This window comes from Tamandua tetradactyla, chromosome 2, assembly GCF_023851605.1.
Source record: "Tamandua tetradactyla isolate mTamTet1 chromosome 2, mTamTet1.pri, whole genome shotgun sequence".
Lineage (NCBI taxonomy): Eukaryota > Metazoa > Chordata > Mammalia > Pilosa > Myrmecophagidae > Tamandua > Tamandua tetradactyla.
The window spans coordinates 190,209,471-190,235,866 of NC_135328.1; the positions used below are offsets into that span (position 1 = coordinate 190,209,471).

Sequence of the window (26,396 nt, forward strand, 5' to 3'; positions counted from 1 at the left end):
GTTAAACTAAAGATGCATCATTTCCAGCAAAATCTTTTTGGGTATGGTTTTGTTTTGTTTTGTTTAAAGGAATGAACTTAAACAAAACTCCCTCTGCTTACCTGTGAAAGTTGAGAGACAAAGTAAGGAAATATTCAGGGATATAACCTGATAGCCCTGTGGCCCAAAAATGCAAAGAGGTCTTGGGCTAACATTCAGAAAAAGATGCAGAATATAAATGGGCGGAAGGATAAACCACTAGAAGGGTTATTAGGAAAGTCTCAGAGTATATTTTAGTTGTGATGTTTTGCTGTACTCAATTTTACTGGTGATGACGGCCCTTAAGACCCAATCAGGCTCCTTTCACTGCTTCCACATTCTATTTTAGATGCAGAAACATCTATTCCTTCTTTGGCACAGGTGTGGGCTTTTGTTTGTTGTTTGTCTGCTTTGAGGGGTTGTATAAGAGGGAGGTGGGAAGCAGGTGAGAGAGGGATGTTCAAAATTGCTCAGCATCGGGCTGTAAAAATGAATGGCACTGAAGCGTTGGGCCCGTACCTGGCCATCCCTAGCAGTCAGGATAAGCTCGAGAGAGGCGGGAGTGGGATGGGCTGCCGCTGCTTCATGGCACTGCCTGGCTCCCCCAACCCTGTGGACGCTATGCCCCAATGAGAAGGAAAGCCACTAAGGTGAGCCTTGAGGCCTAGGGGCCCAGATGGAGCCACCACACGTAGAGATCTTGGTGGTAACAGCAAATATTTAAATGAAAACTTTGAAGGCCAAAATGGAGAAGGGTTCCATGTGAACAGCAGTAGAACATGAGTCAGTCAGTCCTGACAGCAGGGTGGGCTTGGCAACCACCCAGCTCCCTCCTCTAAGCCCCAAACTCTTCTGCCATGCACAGCCCACCTCGGGGCTCCCAGGACTATGCAGCTGCTGGCTCTCTGGGGGTGGGGACCAGTGCCAGGGATAGACCAGGGACAAGGTTAGCCAAGGGGCCAGTGCAAACACTCACTGGGTGTTCCCCAGACTGCCTGCCAAGTGCAGGAACCAATTCACTTAGCTGAATGGCTTCCCCTGCCATTCCACTCATTATAATGGGTTGTGAAAAGTGAAGAGGAAAGCAGAAACAAGAAGTTAAAATAATGTTGAGCACGGTTGACCACATGGTCAAGAAAGGATTAGACATAAAGCAAGGAGGAGACAGGCAGAGGTGAAATAGAAAAATGGTCTGGGCCAAAAGGGATAAGGGAACAAGGGGGGCACAAGATTCAGCAGAGTGTTATCACTATGGGTAACCTGTTCATTTCAAAAGGGAATGCCTGAATTTAAAGAAAGAAAGTTGGGGGATAAACCTAATAAATTTTTTAAATTAAGGAGGTTAAAGCCTCCTCATCTCAAGAGTCCACCAGGAGCCTTTGATAAATCTAAAGGTGGGCCCACATCAAGGAGAAATTACATTTTTGGTGGACACTAGGGCAGCTCGATCTTCTGTGACCCATACCACAAAACGAATCAAATACACAGTAACTTCCTCACAGTTTCAGGGGTAAAAGGGAAAATATTTAAAGTCCCCATTTTCAAACCTACTGATATCTGTTGGGAAGATAACCAGATTATAAGCCCCTGGCTATACATTCCAGAACCTGGGAAAAGCTTGCTGGGAAAAGACCTAATAAAACCCATGAGACTGGCTAACGGGCAAGACCTGAAACTACTACACAGAAAAGCATAACAGTGTTGCAACATCTGGATTAAAAAAAAAAAAAAAGCCACTGCCAGTCAGGACTGGAGGGGCGGGGAAAGGACACACTGAAGGAAAATAGCTTTGGAGGCAAAACTATAGATGCTGGGGTCCGAAGTTGGGAGGCCTTGGGTTGGGAGAGCAGACCCACCCAAGCACTTGGAGAGGGTGGGTTTGCCCCAAGGGCATAGGATGGGCCTTCCACCTCAGGGTGGGGGAGTGCTGCCACCCCAGGGCTTGGAGAGAGGACTGGGCACATATTTCTTGGGGATTGTGGGGAGCCTGGCTGCTACTACATGGAGGAGTTAAGCATGTGCCCCAGAGGTGGCAGAGGGCCCAGGTGCAGCCCTGATGCTTGGAGAGGGTGGAGCCAAGAGGGATGTGGTCTCTCCACTGCTCCCCAGAGTTGCATTCGGAAACAGACGGGCTACTGTGCAGGCCCTTGGAAAGGGTATAACTGCCACTTTCTGGGGCCCCAAAGATAAATGACTCTTAGACTTTGAAGTCTAATGGAGTTTTCCCTGCAGGTTTTTCGAGGCTGCTTGGGTCTCACCAGACCCCTGAGTTTCTTCCAATTTCTTATGTGAATGGGAATATGTATCCTATGGTCGTCCCTCCTTTGTATGTTGGCAACAAATGACTTGCTCTGGCAAGCCCAGAGCCTGAGGACAGTTTAGCTTAGGACAGACCATGCCAGTAGCTGACTTTGCAAAGGACCTCTTCCTTAAGAATTATATACCGGATTTGTCCTCTATGCTGTCGTCCCTCAGGCACCTTGACTTGCTAGCCCAGATACCACCTCTTGAATCTGCTGCTCATCGACAACAACCCAGGAGTTCAGTCTTCATCAAATTTTAAGGATGCTGACAATTGAAATGGCCATCCAAACGGCAGAGAAAGGCTGGACTCACTACACCCAAGTGAAAGGACCAATACCTAAGCAGAATGATAAGTACCCAACAACACAGCCGGATTCCTGGAAAATAACTACAACTTTGGACCCTTTAAAATCACGGTAAAGAGACAATAGTTCAGAGGGCAAAAGGGCTTTTTTTTTTTTTGGATTTGGGGTTTGGATTCTGTACTTTAATCTAACATAGTTAACAGTGATCCTGGCCAAAGAAAAGCCTTACCCAAGGAAGACAGATGAGGGATCCGGGGCCCAAATTAAAAACGGGAAATATTAGACTAGTCATAATGTTCCAAATTGGGGATGCAATTGACCCTGTCAATTACTAATGAATGTAACTGAAGTTTAAAGCCCCAACCTGCAGTTTATTGAAAGGCAAACTCAGGAAAGTCACCAGGAAGTAGACAGAACAAAAGGGTTTAAACAAAGGCTTCATTTCAAGGAAAAAAAGAGCCATCCAGGTAGTATCTAAAGAGAAAGAGAAATATGGCTGCCCTGAGGTGGCAGGTAGGGATAGGGCTTTTAAGGCTTGTGGTTCAAAAGCTGGGGGGCAAAGGTTAAGCATGCCTGTACTGGTTAGTTTTCAGAAACAGGGGGCTAAGTTTGGAATTGACAGCTTTCCATTGGTAAAGTTTAAAATTTCAACGCTGCCTTAGGCACGCAGGGTTATAAATGTAGGAAGGCATATAATAAATAAGGGGAGTTTACACAAGAATGCATTTGCTGGAAAGTGGAGGCTGAATAATGAGAAGTAACTTCACGAAGGCAGCTGATGGAGGGTGAAGAAGATGATGGGCTGAGGCAGCGTGAGGTAAGAAAAGCTTTCTGAAATATTTGCCAGGGGTAGGTTACATCCTGGGGAAAGGGGTCCTGTCCTCCTGGTCTAACATTTGATGCTTGGCAAATAATTGACTGCGGAGACTTAACAAATCAATGGTAATTGAGTGGGAAAAACAAATATTTGTGTCCAGAACCAGTAGGGGGGTGTTACAGTTGAGCTTCTCCTTACCCCTCCTGGGAGGATTGTATGATGGACTACCCAATTTCAAGGATAAACCACAGACCTAAGTTCAAATTAACTGGAATTAATCTCACAGACCTGAAGGCAGTGTAACCTGGTAGTGATAACCATCAAGAAAGTAGACAAACATCTAGCAGAGGGTGCAGTAGAGATGCTGTAATACCTGACAGAATATTTGGGATGGGGGCAGACCTATTGGAAAAGACTCTCTAGGAAGGTTCAGGATAAAAGTCCTGTCCCTAACATCAATAACACCCTCTCCAAGTTAACTCTTCAATAGCACCTAAGGACACTCAGCTAAAGGTTAACTCCCCAATACAGAATAATTCCAAACCTGTCAGGGTGGACAGAACAGAAAACTTGGAGCAAACCACACAGGTGGGTACAGGGTGAAAAGATACAAATGCCTGGGTGGTATGAAGCATATATATAAATACTGTCCAGAGTCTAAACAAAAGCAATTGTTATGTGTACACAACAGGCCCAATGTTCTTGCAGTGCCATGTCCAACGAGTATGGAGGAACATGAAAAGGTGTTCAAGTGCATGTACTACTTTTTCAGAATACTACTCCTGGTGAAAACTACAGTAATGTTGTCCTCTCTTTTCCCTCCAGTCAGGGGTGGAAAAGTCAAGGCCATATACCGGCTTCTCACCTTGGTTCAGGAAACCACTCTGTCTCTTTAGACAGGAAGAAGGACTCCAGGACTTTGGGACTATGGTCTCGCAAACCCAAGCATGGGATGTGACTGAAGATAATACTGGCAATCTCTCCAGTTTAACCACACCACAAGCAGGCCTTTGGAGGTACTGTGGACAGGGCATCCTCTGACCAGTTTTACCCAAGAAGGGGAAAGGGACCTGTGTTCTAGTCCAATTAGCCATTCCATTCACGCTGGCAACTGAAAAGGACTGAGTTAATTTAGATAGTATAGGGGTACCAAGGGAAATCTCAGATGAGTTTAGGGCTAGAAATTAAGTAGCTGCAGAATTTAAGCCATCTAATTCTGGGTCACCATCAACAAAATGTGGATTGCATTAATCAAGTAATTACACCAAAGATGCAGTTGAAGGAAGAGCAGAAGAGTTGGATGCCTACTAGCTGAATGTCATGGGAGAATAGGATGGTCCCAGACATGACATGAGCCAAAAAGAGAGGTATTAGCTTTACGGTCCGGGGTAGTTGTTATATATTTATCCGCAATAATAGAGCCCCAAATGGAACCTCACCAAAGCTTTACAAGGTCTGAGGGCCTCATCTGAAGAACTGGCAAAAAATTCAGGCATTGATGACCCCGTCATGGATGTTTAAAAAGCCAGTCTAGGAAATGGAAAGATGGGGGGCACTGGCCATGTTAATTCTTTAATCATCCTAGTGGGGGTACTCACAGCACTTGGGTGCTGCATTATCCCATGTGCCCAAAGGTTAGTTCACAGACTCATCAGGAGGCCTTAACCAAGCATATGCCTATTCAGTACAAGCAAAACACTTTGTACCCCCTCCCTATGATGAAAAGTACAAAGAGGCTCTTATCAAGTTTGAAGAAAGAGTAAAAATGTGAAAACTAAAAAAGTTCACAAAGAAAGAGGGATTTGTAAGAAAATTAAGTTTGGCTTTCACACCAGATAGTACAGGAAAGGGCTGCAGAACAACTCAGGCTTCAGGCCAGGAAGGAGAGCGCCTCTGACATAAGCCTAGAATTGGCACCAAACAAGTAAGTAATGGCCAGGGTCAGTGAATAAAAAGCATCATCAAAAGTGGGAACCTTCCGCCAGAAATTTGAATTAGTTAAGATTATCCAGATAGGCTATAACCTCTGGAGTATCAAATCAATGGAAAAACAGGAGAAGGACTTGAGGGTTAGATAAATATCGAGGTTTTTAGTTGCTCAAGGTGCTCACCACTATTTTTCAGGTGGATGCCCATTCCTGCAAAAGCGTGAATAAATTCTTCTGTTCTCCACAATGGGGTGAGCGCGTATTCTCTTTCAAGTGCAGTGTTCTTTCTAACACTCATCAAGCAACTCTACAGGTCAGGATGCCACCTTCTGCTCACTTCAACTTATGAACATCTACTGTAAATTATAATTCACCAGCTATGGGGTTTCATCAGCAGGGGAGGGGATGTGAATGCCCAAGACTAGTCACTCTCCAACTACGTACTGCAATTCTTGACCCAAGCAGAGTTCTTAACTTTTTTTGATTTTTCACTCCTGCTGACAACTGCATCAGCAATCTAAACTGTTTCCACTGATTTCCAGAGAGCAGACAGACATTGATTGTCCAAAGGCAAAGGCAGGAGATTTGCCTTAACACACCCTCCCAGGTGTTCCTTAGGACTGTTTCATTATTTCAGAGATAACATAATATTTGTTCTGTAGTTCCTTCAAGATGATCTTGGAGTAGGGTATGTGAAACCCATGCTAATTTGCCATCTTGGCAAGAACCAGAATTAAAATTATCTTTTCTCTTCTGCCATTCTCTTCATTCTCATCTTCTGGAACTTCTACTGGGCCTACTGAGTTTTACAATCTATCTTCCCCGTATTCTGTGGCAGTTTAAAACATGGCCCAAAACTTTTTTGACACTCCTCTTTTCAAGAAATAGGGCCTATGTTTTCTTCCCCCGAATTTGGTCTCTGTAACTGCTTGGCCAATAAAAAATATAAAGTTGACGCTTGCTGTTGGACTCCAGCCACCAGTCTGTAACGAAGCACAGGACACATAGAGAAGCCACAGGCAAGTGTTCTGGTTGACCTCCAGCATTAATTATGTGAGTGTAGTCACCTCGAGGTGATACTGGCCGACAGCCACCATGTCATCCCCAACCATTTAAACTTTTATCTAGCTTAGGCCTTGGGCATCATAGACAATCCATCCCTTACCCACAGAGTCCCTGAATCCTTGTCTGAATCCCTTTTAGGGTCCATGAGTATAGTAAACTGGATATTTTACGCCACTAAGTTTGGGGATAGTTTGTTATACAGTAATAGATAGCTATAACATCTTTTAAATGCTCTCATAATCTTTATCTTCTTGTTCTGTGTTACTGTGAATTCCTCAATTATATATAAATTAATCCCATCGACTGTGGTCTTCTTACAGAATATTTAACTTCTAAAATTTCTAATTAATTAATTTCATATCCATTTTTGTTCTACTTGTTTCATATTTTTTGTTTCATAAGTCATTGTCCCTTTTTTGTGGGTGTAGCACCTTAATTCATCTCTGTGAGCACCTTAAACAGTTTTATTTTGAATGGTAGTTTCTAAAATGTCTTCTTTTTCTTTCCTATCCCTGGCTATATTCATTTCCTAGATTTTCTTCACATGGTCTAGAATCGTGCCTTATAACTGTGATTTGGGCTTCCTGCCAAACATGAGACCATAACTGGTAAAAAAGAAAGAAAGAAAGAAAAAACCAGAATTGCAAAAATAGTGCTATCTTCAAATGTAACAAATTTCCCTCACCAATGCAAGTGTTGGTGGTAGGGAGGTGTAGGGAAATCCCATACTTTATGCACGATTGCTCTGTAAACCTACAACTGAACTAATAAAATTAAAAAATAAAAAAGGTGTAATGGAATGATGTTCTAGGATCTACTTAAAATATTACAAGAAATAAACTGAGGGAAATTGATGAAACAAGAAGCAGAAAATTAACAACAGATGAATGATGGGTACATGAGAGTTAGTTGAAATATTTGCTCTACTTTTGTGTTTGAAAATTTCTATAACAAAGATTCAAAAAATAAAAAAAGTTGTATTCCCCACACTAAGTAGCAAACTTTCTTCAGATAAAACTCAGCACAGTCCTGTGCAACAAGATTGGATACAAAAACTCAGAAATGGACAACACAATACTACCTAATTTAATGTAATTACGTTAAAACACCAAATGAAGCTGCATCTGAGGTATAGTTTTTTTTATTTTTTTTTAATTTTTTAAAAATTTTTTTCTATTATTGTTTTATTTCTTTTTCTGTTGTCTTTCTATTCCTTTTTCTAAATCGATGCAAGTGTACTAAGAAATGATGAATATGCATCTGTGATGATATTAAGAATTACTGATTGTATATGTAGAATGGAATGATTTCCAAATGTTGTGTTAATTTTTTTTTAATTAATAAAAAAAATAAAAAATAAAAAATAAAAAACTTAGCACAGTCCTAAAAACAACTCACTACTCTTAGGCCCTTCTTCTCTCCCAAAAAACAGCAATTAAAAAAACTAAGTAAATACTCCTTTGTTACTACAAATAGCATTCTTTTTTCTTCTTCATTATGATGGAATAATGAAGTCATAAAATTTCAATATCTAAAAGTATAGCAAAAAAGGTATTTACTTCTCTCATGCTGGCATGAAACATGGAGGAATAGGACAGTAAGCATGCTTATTTTCTAGAACCACATTTAGAGAAACATTTCAACTTTGACAGAAATTCTATAGAAAAATATTTCATATAAAATAGCAAGGAAGTTACTATATGCTTAAATTCAAGAACTTCAAAAAATGTCATAGTCAATTCCAGGACAAGAAAAGAGAAAGAATTACTGCAGCAAATACTTTGATTCTTAAATAATTCATGTGTCACACAGAAAGGAAGCCACAAAAAAGAATAATGTTCACTCCCACTTCCTAGCGATGACTTCCAAGACTTCCATGAAACTACCCTTAGCTCTTTCTCTCTCTTCTTTGCTAGGTATTTTATATGCTAGGTATTGCAAATATATTAACCTACTGAAATCTAAAGTTAAGTAGCATCTTTATTTCCTTTTATCCATAAAGAAACAAAAATCATGCTACTATTAAGTACTAAGATCATAATTCTATTATGACAGTGGCTCCTATATTGCAATTTCATCCCCTCCCCACACACACACACAGTATTCTATTTCAGGGGGTCTGAGATAAATAGTGCTTGGGCAATGGCATATTTTAAAGAAGGGGGAGGAATTTCCCCAGGGGACTCTGTAGTTATGCTGTTAATTAAAACTACTACACCATGACAGGCTTTCTCCTGGGTCCTCTGATGTGGCCTGCTGATTCTTATTAAACTAAATTTACATTTATATATATATATTTATGTATGTATAGGTACATATAGTTTTCTACTTATATTCATATTTATATATTCACCAGCCTCAATCTTTTTTTAAATATTTTTATTACAAACAACAAACAGACATACATTCCTGACATACAAATGTTCTTGACATGGTTACAATCAATGGCTCACAATATCATTACATAGTTGTATGTTCATCACCATGATCATTTTCTTGAACATTTGCATCTCCAGCAAAAGAAAGAAAAAGAAAAAACTCATACATGCCATACCCCTTACCACTCCCTTTCAATGACCACTATTTCAATCTACTCAACTTATTTTAACCTTTATTTCCCCTATTATTTATTATTTTATCCATATTTGTATTCATCTGTCCATACTGTAGATAAAAGCAGCACCAGACATAGGTTTCACAATGACACAGTCACATTGTGAAGGCAATATCATTATACAATTATCTTCAGGAAACATGGCTACTGGAACACAGCTCTACAGTTTAGGCACTCCCCTCTAGTAACTCTAATATACCATAAACTAAAAAGGAGATATCTATATAATGCATAAGAATAACCCCCAGGATGACCTCTCAACTCTGAAATCTCTCAGCCACTGACATGTTATTTTGTCTCATTTCTCTCTCCCTTTCGGTCGAGAAGGTTTTCTCAATCCCTTGATGCTGAGTCCTAGCTCATTCTAGGGTTTTGGTCCCATGTTGCCAGGGAGGTTTACATCCAGGGAGTCAGGTCCCACATACAAACAGGGAGGGCAGCAAGTTTGCTTGTCGGGTTGGTTGAGAGAGAGGCCACAATTGTGCTACAAAAGAGGTTCTCTGGAGGTGACCCTTAGGCCTAATTTTAAGTAGGCTTAGTCTATCCTTTGCATGGATAAGTTTCATAGGAACAAACTCTAAGATCTAGGGCTCAGCCTATTGAGTCAGTTGTCCCCACTGCTTGCGAGAATATCAGCAATTCTCCAAAAGGGGAAGCTGAATTTTCCCCTTCTCCCCATTCCCCCAAGGGGACTTTGCAAATATGTCTTTATTCACTGTTCAAATCACTCTGGGATTTATCAGGGCATCACACTAACCTGGACAAACCTACAAAATCTTATGCCCTGGCGGGTGGAGCTGGGGCCAATGCAGCAGCTTCTATGAGGCGCGACGGTTGCTTGAAAAAGCTGGCTGGGTGCTTTTTTCTTTACTTATATTTATTGATACTGACGTTGCTTTTCCTCTTATCAATACTGTATTTACTAATATAAAACTGCACAGAAGAGAGGTTCCAAGATGGCGGCTTAGTAAGGTACGTGCGTCTTAGTTTCTCCGACTCCAAATCAACTAACAGGTGAACAGAAACAGTGCAGAACAGCTCCCGGGGCTACAGCAGGGAATGGACACACAGCGTAACCCAGTCTGGACTGGCTAGTCTGACTGCGAGACTCGGCTGCGGTGAGACCCCCGAGCGGCGCGCGAATTCCCGAGCAGCGGCAGCTGCGGCGGTCGGAGCTACTCCCTCCCTCCTTCCCTGGCCGGCTGAGAGTCTCGGAGAGGCAAGTTTCCCAAGCCGAGGCGGCTGGCGCCCCTCTTTTGCGGGCGGCTTCGAGTCCGCGGCTACGAGTCTCGGATCAGAGGGCTATCCAAACTCTGGACTGGCTAGTCTGACTGCGAGACTCGGCTGCGGTGAGACCCCCGAGCGGCACGCAATTTCCCGAGCAGCAGCAGCTGCAGCGTTTGGAGCTACTCCCTCCCTCCTTCCCGGGCCGGCTGAGAGTCTCGGAGAGGCAAGTTTCCCAAGCCGAGGCGGCCGGCGCCCCTCTTTTGCGGGCGGCATCGAGTCTCGGCTTCGAGTCCGCGGCTACGAGTCTCGGATTAGAGGGCTATCCAAAGTCTGGACTGGCTAGTTTGACTGCGAGACTCGGCTGCGGTGAGACCCCCGAGCGGCGCGCAATTTCCCGAGCAGCGGCAGCTGTGGCATTCGGAGCTACTCCCTCCCTCCTTTCCGGGCCGGCTGAGAGTCTCGGAGAGGCAAGTTTCCCAAGTCGAGGCGGCCGGCGCCTCTCTTTTGCGGGCAGCTTCGAGTCTCGGCTTCGAGTCCGCGGCTACGAGTCATGGATCAGAGGGCTTTCCAAAGTCTGGATTGGCTAGTCTGACTGCGAGACTCGGCTGCCGTGAGATCCCCGAGCGGGGCGCGATTTGCCGAGCAGCAGCAGCTGCGGCGGTCAGAGCTACTCCCTCCCTCCTTCCGGGGCCGGCTGAGAGTCTCGGAGAGGCAAGTTTCTGAAGCCGAGGCGGCCAGCGCCCCTCTTTTGCGGGCGGCGTCGAGTCTCGGCTTCGAGACCGTGGCTACGAGTCTCGGATCAGAGGGCTATCCAAGCCGCGGTGCCCCCCCCCCCCACAGGAGGCTTCCTGGTCCGGTGGGGAATTTCCCAGGCCTGCTGCGGCCGGCAACCAGCCACAGGGTCCCCTCAAGCCGCGGCAGCTGACGCCCCCAACACGCGCGGTCCCTGAACCAACGGAGAGAATTGGATCGGAAATCCCCAGGCCGCGGAAATCGGTGACCGGGGGGGACCCATTCCAAACACTTGAGACAAACGTGTGCCACGTGCGCCACCTACTGGGCAAGATAAGAAAAAGAGATCCCAGAGACTTCACAGAAAAATCTTACAACCTTGCTGGGTCTGACACCCAGAGAAATCTAAATAAATGCCCAGACGCCAGCAGCAGAAGATAACTGTCCACGTTCAAAAGACTGAGAATATGGCAAAGTCAAAGGAACAAACCAATAGCTCAAATGAGATACAAGAGCTGAGACAACTAATGCTGAATATACGAACAGAAATGGAAAACCTCTTCAAAAATGAAATCGATAAATTGAGGGAGGACATGAAGAGGACATGGGCTGAACATAAAGAAGAAATAGAAAAACTGAAAAAACAAATCACAGAACTTATGGAAGTGAAGGAAAAAGTAGCAAAGATGGAAAAAATAATGGATACCTACAATGATAGATTTAAAGAGACAGAAGATAGAATTAGTGATTTGGAAGATGGAACATCTGAATTCCAAAAACAAACAAAAACTATAGGGAAAAGAATGGAAAAATTTGAACAGGGTATCAGGGAACTCAAGGACAATATGAACCGCACAAATATACGTGTTGTGGGTGTCCCAGAAGGAGAAGAGAAGGGAAAAGGAGGAGAAAAACTAATGGAAGAAATTATCACTGAAAATTTCCCAACTCTTACGAAAGACCTAAAATTACAGATCCAAGAAGTGCAGCGCACCCCAAAGAGATTAGACCCAAATAGGCGTTCTCCAAGATACTTACCAGTTAGAACGTCAGAGATCAAAGAGAAAGAGAGAATCTTGAAAGCAGCAAGAGAAAAACAATCCATCACATACAAGGGAAACCCAATAAGACTATGTGTAGATTTCTCAGCAGAAACCATGGAAGCTAGAAGAGGGTGGGATGATATATTTAAATTACTAAAAGAGAAAAACTGCCAACCAAGACTCCTATATCCAGGAAAATTATCCTTTAAAAATGAGGGAGAAATTAAAACATTCTCAGACAAAAAGTCACAGAGAGAATTTGTGACCAAGAGACCAGCTCTGCAAGAAATAATAAAGGGAGCACTAGAGTCAGATACAAAAAGACAGAAGAGAGAGGTATGGAGAAGAGTGTAGAAAGAAGGAAAATCAGATATGATATATATAATACAAAAGGCAAAATGGTAGAGGAAAATATTATCCAAATAGTAATAACACTAAATGTTAATGGACTGAATTCTCCAATCAAAAGACAAAGATTGGCAGAATGGATTAAAAAACAGGATCCTTCTATATGCTATCTACAGGAAACACATCTTAGACCCAAAGATAAACATAGGTTGAAAGTGAAAGGTTGGGAAAAGATATTTCATGCAAATAACAACCAGAAAAGAGCAGGAGTGGCTATACTAATATCCAACAAATTAGACTTCAAATGTAAAACAGTTAAAAGAGACAAAGAAGGACACTATATACTAATAAAAGGAACAATTAAACAAGAAGACATAACAATCATAAATATTTACGCGCCGAACCAGAATGCCCCAAAATACGTGAGGAATACACTGCAAACACTGAAAAGGGAAATAGACTCATATACCATAATAGTTGGAGACTTCAATTCCCCACTCTCATCAATGGACAGAACATCTAGACAGAGGATCAATAAAGAAATAGAGAATCTGAATATTACTATAAAGGAGCTAGACTTAACAGACATTTATAGGACATTAAATCCCACAACAGCAGGATACACCTTTTTCTCAAGTGCTCATGGATCATTCTCAAAGATAGACCATATGCTGGGTCACAAAGCAAGTCTTAACAAATTTAAAAGGATTGAAATCATACACAACACTTTCTTGGATCATAAAGGAATGAAGTTGGAAATCAATAATAGGCGGAATGCCAGAAAATTCACAAATACGTGGAGGCTCAACAACACACTCCTAAACAACGAGTGGGTCAAAGAAGAAATTGCTAGAGAAATTAGCAAATACCTCTAGGCGAATGAAAATGAAAACACAACATATCAAAACTTATGGGACGTAGCAGAGGCAGTGCTAAGAGGGAAATTTATTGCTCTAAATGCCTAACTTATGGGACGCAGCAAAGGCAGTGCTAAGAGGGAAATTTATTGCTCTAAATGCCTATATCAGAAAAGAAGAAAAGGCAAAAATTCAGGAATTAACTATCCATTTGGAAGAACTGGAGTAAGAACAGCAAGCTAATCCCAAAGCAAGCAAAAGGAAAGAAATAACAAAGATTAGAGCACAAATAAATGAAATTGAAAACATGAAAACAATAGAGAAAATCAATAAGGCCAGAAGTTGGTTCTATGGGAAAATCAATAAGATTGATGGGCCCTTATCAAGATTGACAAAAAGAAGAAGAGAGAGGATGCAAATAAATAAGATCAGAAATGGAAGAGGAGACATAACTACTGACCTCATAGAAATAAAGGAGGTAATAACAGGATACTATGAATAACTTCACGCTACTAAATACAACAATTTAGAGGAAATGGACGGGTTCCTGGAAAGACATGAACAACCAACTTTGACTCAAGAAGACATAGATGACCTCAACAAACCAATCACAAGTAAAGAAATTGAATCAGTCATTCAAAAGCTTCCTAAAAACAAAAGTCCAGGACCAGATGGCTTCACATGTGAATTCTATCAAACATTCCAGAAAGAATTAGTACCAACTCTCCTCAAACTCTTAAAAAAATCGAAGTGGAGGGAAAACTACCTAATTGATTCTATGAAGCCAACATTACCCTCATACCAAAACCACACAAAGATATTACAAGAAAAGAAAACTACAGGCCGATCTCTCTAATGAATATTGATGTAAAAATCCTCAATAAAAATCTAGCAAATCGTATCCAACAACACATTAAAAGAATTATACATCATGACCAAGTAGGATTCATCCCAGGTATGCAAGGATGGTTCAACATAAGAAAATCAATTAATGTAATACACCATATCAACAAATCAAAGCAGAAAAATCACATGATCATCTCAATTGATGCAGAGAAGGCATTTGACAAGATTCAACATCCTTTCCTGTTGAAAACACTTCAAAAGATAGGAATACAAGGGAACTTCCCTAAAATGATAGAGGGAATATATGAAAAACCCACAGCTAATATCATCCTCAATGGGGAAAAATTGAAAACTTTCCCCCTAAGATCAGGAACAAGACAAGGATGTCCACTATCACCACTATTATTCAACATTGTGTTGGAGGTTCTAGCCAGAGCAATTAGACAAGAAAAAGAAATACAAGGCATCAAAATTGGAAAGGAAGAAGTAAAACTATCACTGTTTGCAGACGATATGATACTATACGTCGAAAACCCGGAAAAATCCACAACAAAACTACGAGAGCTAATAAATGAGTACAGGAAAGTAGCAGGTTACAAGATCAACATTCAAAAATCTGTAGCATTTCTATACACTAGCAATGAACAAGTGGAGGGGGGAAATCAAGAAACGAATCCCATTTACAATTGCAACTAAAAGAATAAAATACCTAGGATTAAATTTAACTAAAGAGACAAAAAACCTATATAAAGAAAACCACAAAAAACTGCTAAAAAAGAAATCACAGAAGACCTAAACAGATGGAAGGGCATACCGTGTTCATGGATTGGAAGACTAAATATAGTAAAGATGTCAATCCTACCTAAATTGATTTACAGATTCAATGCAATACCAATCAAAATCCCAACAACTTATTTTTCAGAAATAGAAAAACCAATAAGCAAATTTATCTGGAAGGGCAGGGTGCCCCGAATTGCTAAAAACATCTTGAGGAAAAAAAACGAAGCTGGAGGTCTTGCACTGCCTGACTTTAAGGCATATTATGAAGCCACAGTGGTCAAAACAGCATGGTATTGGCATAAAGATAGATATATCGACCAATGGAATCGAATAGAGTGCTCAGATATAGACCCTCTCATCTATGGACATTTGATCTTTGATAAGGCAGTCAAGCCAACTCACCTGGGACAGAACAGTCTCTTCAATAAATGGTGCCTAGAGAACTGGATATCCATATGCAGAAGAATGAAAGAAGACCCATATCTCACACCCTACACAAAAGTTAACTCAAAATGGATCAAAGATCTAAACATTAGGTCTAAGACCATAAAACAGTTAGAGGAAAATGTAGGGAGATATCTTATGAATCTTACAATTGGAGGCGGTTTTATGGACCTTACACCTAAAGCAAGAGCACTGAAGAAGGAAATAAATAAATGGGAACTCCTCAAAATTAAACACTTTTGTGCATCAAAGAACTTCAACAAGAAAGTAGAAAGACAGCCTACACAATGGGGATCAATATTTGGAAACGACATATCAGATAAAGGTCTAGTATCCAGAATTTATAATGAGATTGTTCAACTCAACAACAAAAAGACAGCCAACCCAATTACAAAATGGGAAAAAGACTTGAACAGACACCTGTCAGAGGAGGAAATACAAATGGCCAAAAGGCACATGAAGAGATGCTCAATGTCCCTGGCCATTAGAGAAATGCAAATCAAAACCACAATGAGATATCACCTCACACCCACCAGAATGGCCATTATCAACAAAACAGAAAATGACAAGTGCTGGAGAGGATGCGGTGAAAGAGGCACACTTATCCACTGTTGGTGGGAATGTCAAATGGTGCAACCACTGTGGAAGGCAGTTTGGCGTTTCCTCAAAAAGTTGAATATAGAATTGCCATACGACACAGCAATACCATTGCTGGGAATCTACTCAAAGGAATTAAGGGCAAAAACTCAAACAGACATTTGCACACCAATGTTTATAGCAGCGTTATTTACAATCGCAAAGAGATGGAAACAGCCAAAATGTCCATCAATAGACGAGTGGCTAAACAAACTGGTATATACATACGATGGAATATTATGCAGCTTTAAGGCAGGATAAACTTATGAAGCATGTGATAACATGGATGGACCTAGAGAACATTATGCTGAGTGAGTCTAGCCAAGAACTAAAAGACAAATACTGTATGGTCCCAATGATGTGAATCGCACTCGAGAATAAACTTGGAATATGTCATTGGTAACAGAGTTCAGCAGGAGTTAGAAACAGGGTAAGATAATGGGTAATTGGAGCTGATGGGATACAGACTGTGCAATAGGACTAGATACAAAAACTCAAAAATGGACAGCACAATAATACCTAATTGTAAAGTAATCATGTTAAAACACTGAATGAAGCTGCATGCGAGCTATAGGTTTTTGTTTTGTTTTGTTCTTACTATTATTACTTTTATTTTTTTTTCTCTATATTAACATTCTATATCTTTTTCGGTTGTATTGCTAGTTCTTCTAAACCAATGCAAATGTACTAAGAAACGATGATCATGCATCTATGTGAGGATGTTAAGTAAGAATTACTGATTGCATATGTAGAATGGTATGATTTGTAAAAAAAAAAAAAAAAAAAAGGACAGCACAATACTACCTAATTGTAATGTAAATATGTTAAAACACTGAATGAAGCTGCATCTGAGCTATAGTTTTTTTTTCTTACATATTTTTGTACTTTTTATTTTTATTTTCTCTCTATATTATCATTTTATTTCTTTTTCTGTTGTCTTGCTATTTCTTTCTCTAAATCGATGCATATGTACTAAGAAATGATGACCATACACCTATGTGATGATATTAAGAATTACTGATTGCATATGTAGAATGGAATGATTTCTAAATGTTGTGTTAGTTAATTTTTTTAATTAATAAAAAAAAATGCACAGTAACCTAAGTATGTAGTTTTTGATTCTCCATTTTCATTTGTCTGCCTGTTTTTATTTATGACCTTATAAAAATAAAGATAATTTAGGAAAAAAGTTTCATCTCTAAAAAAAAAATCTCATGCCCTATTATTCATAAGGTTCCATGTAATTATGGTGTTCAATTAAACTGTCCATTTAAGTTATATTAGGAAATGCACTAGTCAAAATATATTTTGCTCCAAATATGCATTTCCTGCTTTAGTCTCATACAAAAGTTGAAGTCTTAAAATACGAATGACCATCTATTTTCAAAACCCTGCAATACTGACATTCCTTTGTCCTTCCTCACACAAAACCATTTTTTAATGTGTACATTTACACACTATCATTGTACACTCTAGGCATTTCTACATTATACCATCTCAGTCTTTACAGTCTTACTTTCCTTCTGGTTTCATATGTGCCCCCAGCCCTCCTCCCTCTATCATTCTCACATTCAGCTTCACTGAGTGCACTTACATTATTGTGCTACAATCAGGTAGTATTGCGCTAACCATTTTTGAATTTTTACAATGAGTCCTGTTGTACAATCTGTATCCCTTCAGCTTTGATTACCCAATCTCTACCCTATTTCTATCTCCTGATACTTTCTTAACTGATATTCTCCAAGTTCATTCATTATTGTTAGTTCATATCAGTGAGACCATACAGTATCTGTCCTTGTGTTTCTGACTAATCTCACTCAGTATAACTTCCTCAAGGTTCATCATGACTTTATTCTGTCTTACAGCTGCATAATATTCCACCGTATGTATATACCATAGCTTGTTTAGTCTCTCATCTGTTGATGCACATTTGGGCTATTTCCACCCCTTGGCAATTGTATATAATGCTGCTACAAACACTGATGTGCAAATATTCGTTTGTGTCCTTGCCCTCATGTTCTCTGAAAAGATACCTAGCAATGGTATTGCTGGATCATACAGCAATTCTATACTTAGCTTCCTGAGGAACTGCCAAACTGCCTTCCACAGCAGTTGTACCATTTGACATTCCCACCAACAGTGGATAAGTGCACCTCTTTCTCCACATCCTCTCCAGCACTTGTTGTTTTCTGTTTTTTTTTATATTGGCCAGTCTGGTGGGTATGAGGTGATATCTCATTGTGGTTTTGATTTCATTTCCCTAATAGACAGGGAAGTTCATCATCTTTTCATGTGCCTTTTAGTTAGTTGTATTTCCTCTTCTGAAAAGTGTCTCTTCAAGTCTTTTGCCCATTTTGTAATTGGGTTGTCTGTCTTTTTGCTGTTGAGTTGAACAATCTCTTTATATATTCTGGATACCAGAAAATCCCTCCTCTTTTTTGAAGGACAATTTTGCTGGATATAGAATTCCTGGCTGGCAGTTTTTCTCTTTTTAGTATCTTAAATATATCATACCACTGTTTCCTTGCCTCCATGGTTTCTGGTGAGAAATCTACACATAGTTTTATTAGGCTTCCTTTGTATGTAATGCATTGCTTTTCTCATGCTGCTTTCAAAATTCTCTCTTTCTCCTTGACATCTGATATTCTGATTAGTAAGTGTCTCAGAATATGTCTATTTGGATCTATTCTGTTTGGGGTATACTGCATTTCTTGGATCTGTGATTTTAAGTCTTTCATAGGAGTTGGGAAAGTTTCAGTGATAATTTCCTCCATTAGTCTTTCAATTCTTTTTCCCTTATCTTCTCCTTCTGGGATACCCACAACACGTATATTTGTGCACTTCATGCTGTCACTCAATTCCCTGAATTCCTGCTCATATTTCTCCCTATATTTTCTTTCACTTGTTGGATTTCAGACGACCCATCCTCCAGTTCACTAATCCTTTCTTCTGCCTCTTAAAATCTAACGTTATAGGCTTCCATTGTTTTTTCATCTGCTCTACTGTGCCTTCTGTTCTCATAAGTTCTGTGATTTGTTTTCAAATTTTTTATTTCTTCTTTTTGTTCACCCATTGCCTTTTTTATACCCTCCCTCAACTCACTGATTTGATTTGTGATGAGATTTTCCATGTCTGTTTGAACATCCTGATTTAGCTGCATCAACTCCTGTTATCTCATTTGAATTGCTGTTTGGTCCTTTGACTGGGCCATACCTTCAATTTTCCTAGTAGGGCTCGTTATTTTTTGCTGGTGTCTAGGCATTTCATTGCCTTAATTACTTAATTCTGGAGACTGTTTTCTTGCTAGATTGCTTTGTTCTCTATTTGTTTGCTGACATTCAGTTCATTTTAATTCTAGACCTCTAGCATAGGTTTTGTTTAACAAATCAGATTTTTTCAGTTCTTATTGTCTTCTTTCTTGCCCTGCCTATATGGAGGGTGTTTTTTTCCCCCTTAGGAGGGTCTACTTAGATATTATAACACCCAGTCAGATTTTCCCAGACCTGACGGGCCTCCTCTCAGGAGGAAAGAGTCACTTGCATGAGTTTTCCCTGAGGGTGAAACCCAGGAGTTTGACAGACTCTCCTATGAAGCCTATAGACTCTCTGCTTTTCCTGCCCTCCCTAGTATGTGGTGCTTGTCTGCCTGCAGCTTCCCACCAGCATAAAATGATGTGGTGCAACTGTAAGGTCAGAAGACTCTTCCTGCCAAGGGTACAGATCAGACAGAGGAGAGGTTGTAGGCTGGCTTTAATCGCTTCAGTTTTCTAGTCCCTGGGGTCTGCATTCATTGAGAGAGGGATTCCACCTGAGTTGGGCCCCAACCCTCTAGCAGGGAAGGCACAGCCTCCAGAGAATTAATTCTTTTCACCTCACCAGTTTCTTCATCTCTCAGACAAGCTTAATTCTGCCCTTGCCTGAGGCAGTTGGAGCCTGGAAGCCTTGCAGTTCTATCTAATGAGCTCTTAAGTAGTAGAAACAAAGCAAAAATTTTTTAAAAATTCCTTTTCCTCCGATTTGTTAATCAAGAGCTTAAATTGGTACGTTGTTCTATGTATCTCCAGGTTCTACATGGCCCCCCACCTCCTTTTTCTAGGGCCCATACTTTTTAAAATATTTTGTGCTGTCCAATCCAAAAAACCTCTGTGATTTTGTGTGTGTGTGTTTGTTATTGTTGTTTTTGTCAGCCATGCCCCCTCTGTCCTGGGGCAAAAACTCCTAGTACCTTCAGCTCTTATTCGAGGTTTATCTGAGCTGGGAACCTATTTCCAGTAGTCAGGATTTGTTCATTATTTCCACAACTGGAGAATGGTTAAGCTCAGCCCCTGCTGCTAGTAGTCTCTTTTCTTTTCCTGGCAGGGAAACAGCCTTTGGGCGAGGGGTGCCGGCCTCCACAGCTTGGGTGACTTACAGTTATGGGTGTGACTGCAGCTGGTCCAGCTTGTCCAGACTTGTGTACACTGTGTGTCCGGTCATTGATACGGCCCCAGCAGTTCTGTACTGTTCTTGGCTATTTACTAGCTGCTCTGGAGGATGAACTAAATTCTACACCTCACTAAGCTGCCATCTTGGAACCCACTCCTCCAGGCTCAATCTTTTATCTTAGTCTTCAGTTCCCAAATACCTTTAGGATAGTCTTTACTTGGATGACTGAAATACAAAGTGCTATGTACCAAAGAGGGAAGGTAGTATAAAAAGGATTTGATGACAGTTCCTCAAAAAGTTAAACACAGAATTACCATACTACCCAGCATTTTTACTCCTAGGTATATACCCCAAAGAAATGAAAGCAGAGACTCAAATAGATACTTGTATACCAATGGTGATAACAAATTATTCACAATAGTCAAAAGGGAGAAACAACGCAGGTGTCCAAGAACAAATGAATAGATGAACAAAATGTGGTATATACGGGGGGGGGAATATTATTCAGCCATAAAAAGGGAATGAAGTTCTAAAATATGCTGCATGGATGACTCTTGAAAACATTATGCTAAATGAAATACGCCAGATACTGAAGGACAAACAGTGTATGATTACACTTACATGAAATATCTAAAACAAGCAAATAAACAAAGAAGTTACCAGGGATGGGGTGGGGTGGGATTGTTACTGCTTAATGGGTATAGGGTTTCTGTTCTAGGTGATGATGTAGTTTTGGTAATAGATAATGGTGAAACTGGTAAAATATGGTAATATAACTAATATCACAGAATTGTGTACCATGGTTAAAATGGGGTATTTTGTACTGCATATGTCACAATAAAAATTTTTAATTAAAGAAAAAGCATGCAAGTTAGGTATATACAAAATGTAAAATCTATAAAAGAAATGAAAAAGGTAAGTTGAACTTCAATTAAATCAAAGTTTCTGCTCTTTAAAAAACATTCAAGAAAATGAAGACGCTACAGACTGGGAGAAAAACATTTGCAAAACACATATCAAATAAAGGACTTATATTCAAAACATATTTTTAAACCCTCAAAACACAATTGTACAAAAACATGTACTTATCATATGACCCTGCAATTCCACTCCTAATTATTTACCAAAAAGAAATGAAAACGACTGTACAAAAAAACCTATAGACAAATGTTTACAGAAACTTCATTCACAAACTCCAAAAACTAGGAACAACACAAATGCCTTCCAACTGGTAAATGTATAAATAAGTTGTGGTATAGCCATACAATTGAATATCACAAAGCGGTAAAAATGACCTAGTGATACATGCAACAACATGGATGAACTCAAATGCATTATGCTAAGTGAAAGAAGCAGATTCAAAAGGCTGTATAGTACATAACACTATTTATGATATTTTCTGATGAGGCAAAACTATAAGGTAGAAAATAGATCAGTGGTTGCTAGGGGATGGAGATGGGAGAAAAGTTGCGTATTAAAGGAGCATTAAGAAATTTGTGGAGTAATGGAATTTTCTGTATGTTTATTGTGATGATAGTTAACTATATGCAGTTGTCAAAACTCATAGAACTGGGACGGGCCATGTGACTCAGCAGGTAGAGTTCTCGCCTGCCACGCTAGATACCCGGGTTCAATTCCCACTGCCTGCCCATGTAAAAAAAAAAACAAAACAAAACAAAGCAAAACTCATAGAGCTGTATAAAAAGATGAATTTTACTCTATAAAATTATACCTCAATAAGTCTGACACTAAATATACTTTTCATGCGCCTTGAACCAGTAATTTCACTTCTAGAAAACTAGAGCTACAGACAAGAAGTACCCATAAGGTTGCTACTTAATCCCTTTTTTGGTAAACAATTATTGAGATATAATTAATACACCACACAATTCATCCATTTAAAATATACAATTCAATATTTTTAATATATTCACAGAGTTGTGAAATCATCACCACCATCCATTTTAGAATATATCACCCCAAAAAGAAATCCCCTACCCTTTGGCTAAAACTCACCAACCTCTCTAATAGTTAACTGAACCGTAACTACCATCAGTACTTAGCATATTTCCTAGTTCTCCTAACTTAGCCCCATTTTTAATAGAGAAAACATCTTAAATAACTTATGAATAGAACAATGTTCCTATATCAAGGTATATCCATGCCAGAGAATGTTAAGCAGCCACTAAAATTATGTCACAGATAGATTTTTAATCATTGAGGGAAATACTTAGGATAGAAATTTAGGTTAAAAAAACTCAGAAAACTGTACATATATGATGCTAACCACATTAAAATGGACACATGCAGAGAAATATCCTTGAAGGAAATATGCTAAGTAGTGATGGTAGTTACGGTTCAGTAAAATATTATGAATTTTTTAATGTGGTAACATATATATAACATAAAATTTGCCATTTAAACATTTTCAAGCATACAATTACAATTTCGCAATTACAATGGCATTACTTTTACAATGATGTGCTACCATCACCAACCTTCATTACGAAAACTTTTTCATCACCCAAAACAGGAAAGTCTTTACCCATTAAGCAGTAACTCTCCATTTCCCCTGCTCTCACTATAAATGATTTTTAAAAAGGTGGAGAGGTCATCATCTAGGTGGTTCCCCTATTCCATATTATCAAAAGCCACTTCAAACATGAAAAAATTGCAATGGGTCCAAATACCCATAAAGAGTGGAAGAAAGATTAAAGGTGATGGCAGAGTTCTACAGAGAAGGTAGGATTTAACAAATGCGTATGAGTACTGAATCATTATGTTGATATTTCTTTCAGCCTTCAGTACCTTACAGCAACTAGAAATAAAAACCTAAAACTGTAGAATTGTAACCCATACCAAACTCTGAAGTCTGTTCTACAACTAATTGTTGCAATGTACTTTGAAATGTATTGCTTTTATGTATATAAGTTATTTAGAGAAGGAGTAGTATAACAGAGAAGATAGGATTTAACAAATGAATATGACTGCTGAATTACTTATTGATATTTCTGTTGGTCTCCAGTGTCTTGGAACAAGAAGAAAAAACAAAAAATGGGGAACTGTAACCCATACCAAACTATTCTATAACTATTTGTTAAAATATACTTGGAAATTTACTGCTTTTTTTTTGTATATAGGTTATATTTGACAATAAAAAAAACATTTAAAAAAGATACGGAGATAAGAAAACTGACACGTCAATCTGTGGCTGTATTATAAGAACTCATATGAGAATGATAGCAGCTGTATACATAGATTAGAACAATTTGGAAAGGACTTCAGGATATATGATAAAAATATCTACATCAGCAGTTGTCAACCAGGGTCAATTTTCGCCACCAGGAGACATTTGGCAATGTCTGGAGATATTTTTTTGTCATGAATGATAAGTGATGCTACTGGCATCTAGTAGATAGATAAGTATGCTGCTAAACATCCTATGCTGCATGAGACAGCTCTAAACAACAAAGAATTATCCAGTCCAAAATGTCAGTAGTGCTGAAGTTGAGAAATGTTAATGCAGACTTTATGCTGTGGTCATTAGGTAATTATCAACAATTTTTAAATCAGTAGATTGATCTAAGCTAATTACAAAATAGGAGCTAATTCCTCTACATCCCTACCTCCCCCATTATTACATACATTCTTTCCCTAATTTTCCCACCTTGGTTTATGGTACCACCAACGATCCAGTTGTTAAACCTGAAAACCTAGGAGACAGTAGTCTTCTAATACATATATATAGATAATGCACATTCATCAGCAAGTCCTACTAATTCTACCTCTAAAATATATCCCAACCAATTCCTACTATCTCCACCCTACTCTAAAACATGATTAATCTCTCACTAGGATTATACCAATAGCCTCCTGACTGGTTTCCCATAATGCTCCTGAAGTTCATCCTGTACAAAAGAGCTAAAGGAATCTTTTAAAAAGCCAAGACCATCTACTTGTCTTCTCAAATAAATAAATAATGTTGTTCCTCCACCCCCAATCATTCAGTATCATATTATCCTATGCTATATTATTTCCTTCACTATTTGAAATTATTTTATCTATTTCTTACTTATTCTTATTCTTGCCCACTATCACTAGCATGAACCTTGTTTTTCTTGTTCATTACTATTTCCCTAGCACCTAGAACTGTGCCTGACAAATAATCTAAATATTTGTTGAATAAACAAATCTCTCCCATACCAACATTGGAACATGTGCTCTACTGGGGCCAAACAACAATACATCCATACCCGCAAGAAGAGAACTGACTCTCCCCTGAAGTGAAGTGACAGTCCCATTGTAAGTCATCCAAGAAACAAGAAATATTAGCTCAGGAAGGAAGGTCTTTGGAAGAGCGGGGTAAAAAAAGGAGTTCTTTCAGGTCTCAATCTGCTACCAGATTCCAAAGAAAGATGCCCTCTGTTCACTAGGAATCTGACAGAAGAATCAGAAGGTTGCCTATTATCAGAAGTTGTTGCCTATTACTCCTAGATCAGCCATATACAAGAACCAGTTAAGAGTTCTGGGAAGACGGCAGAATAGGATAGGTCAAGTTCATCCCTGCTCCAAGGAACAGATAGAGAAAGGACAGAAGGGCGGCTGAGATTCCAGAGTGTAGATGACCTGGGGAGTCTTCTGCACCACATAGGAAGGCCCTGCTTGCAAAAACTGATGAAGTGAGAAGTAAAGAACTGGAGACCATCCGGCTGGTGCAAACAGCCTAACACGGAAGCCATGAGCCCTCAGGAGTGCATGGATGAGGAGATGGGGACTAGGAAGTAAGCCAAGCCCCATTCCTTAAACGTGCTACCAGCACAGCCGTGCAACCTGCGACCCACCCCATGTCCCACACACCTGAACTCCATCACCCACCCCACTACTTGCACTCCAAGTACCCCAGCCCTGTCAACCTGCCACACACATACCTGCCCCAAACCCCCATCCCAAGCACGCACATGCCTACTTCAGCCCAATTCACCTCTCCTGCACAAGAGCAGTCTCACCTCGCCCCTCATGAGCACTACCACCCCTCCCTGCTCCCTGCAGGCGGTCCCCAGTGTATAACAGCTACAGGCACTTACCTCCATACGCAGGCTACGCCCACCCCCTACTCATATATCCACGCAACCCCACTCCACTCCTCAGAGTTCTACACACATATACATCAGTTTACAGCCCTCCCAGATCTGTGCATGTGCAAGGCCCCCAGTCAAGACCCCCTCCCCTAGCTCTGGGCAGGCACTGACCTGCATAGCAGGGCCACATCCACCTCTAGCCCATGCAAGTGCAACTCTAACTTGCTGCTCTGAGCTCTACACATGTGCAAAAGGGCCCTGTGCCCAGACCAACACACACAAGAGCCCGACTCCTGAGACCTATGCATCTGCACAGCCACATCCCCCATGATGGGCACCCACGATCACAGGAACCAGTGTAGCATCCCAAACCTGCACTTATACCTGCGCTGCAAAACATCACCACACTGTAGTGCCCCTTCCCATGCCTTGCATCCTGCTCCACATCCATCCTACAAATGCAAAGCTTTAGACTACTGAAGGAAATCAATTTCCAAATTAAACCAATCAATATATTTACATGCCACAAAGACAGGAGAAGATCATTAAACATATCACAATGCAGAAACACATAGCCCAGTCTAATGACCAAATTCAAACACCACAGGAGACACAGACATAGGAACAACTAATCAAAGATACTCATATAACTCTACTAAATAAAATAAATGGGATGGCTAATGGCATAAAGGAGACAGAGAAGACACTAGAAGAGCATAAAGAGGAATTTGAAAAAATAAACAGAAAAATAGCAGGTATCACAGAGATTAAAGATGTTGTAGAACAAATAAAAAATATCTTCCTACAAAGAAAAGCCCAGGGCCCAGATGGCTTCACAGGAGAATTTTATCAAACATCCCAAGAACAAGTAACACCAATCGTGCTCAAACCTTTCCAAAAAATTGAGGAAAAAGGAACAGTATCGAACTC

General features: G+C 40.1%; 1 protein-coding gene across 12 annotated transcripts in view; it reads right to left on the bottom strand.

Moving 5' to 3' along the window:
- Positions 1-26,396, bottom strand: part of ZMYM4 (zinc finger MYM-type containing 4) — a 273,687-nt gene that overhangs the window by 213,587 nt on the left and 33,704 nt on the right. The window lies entirely within an intron of this gene.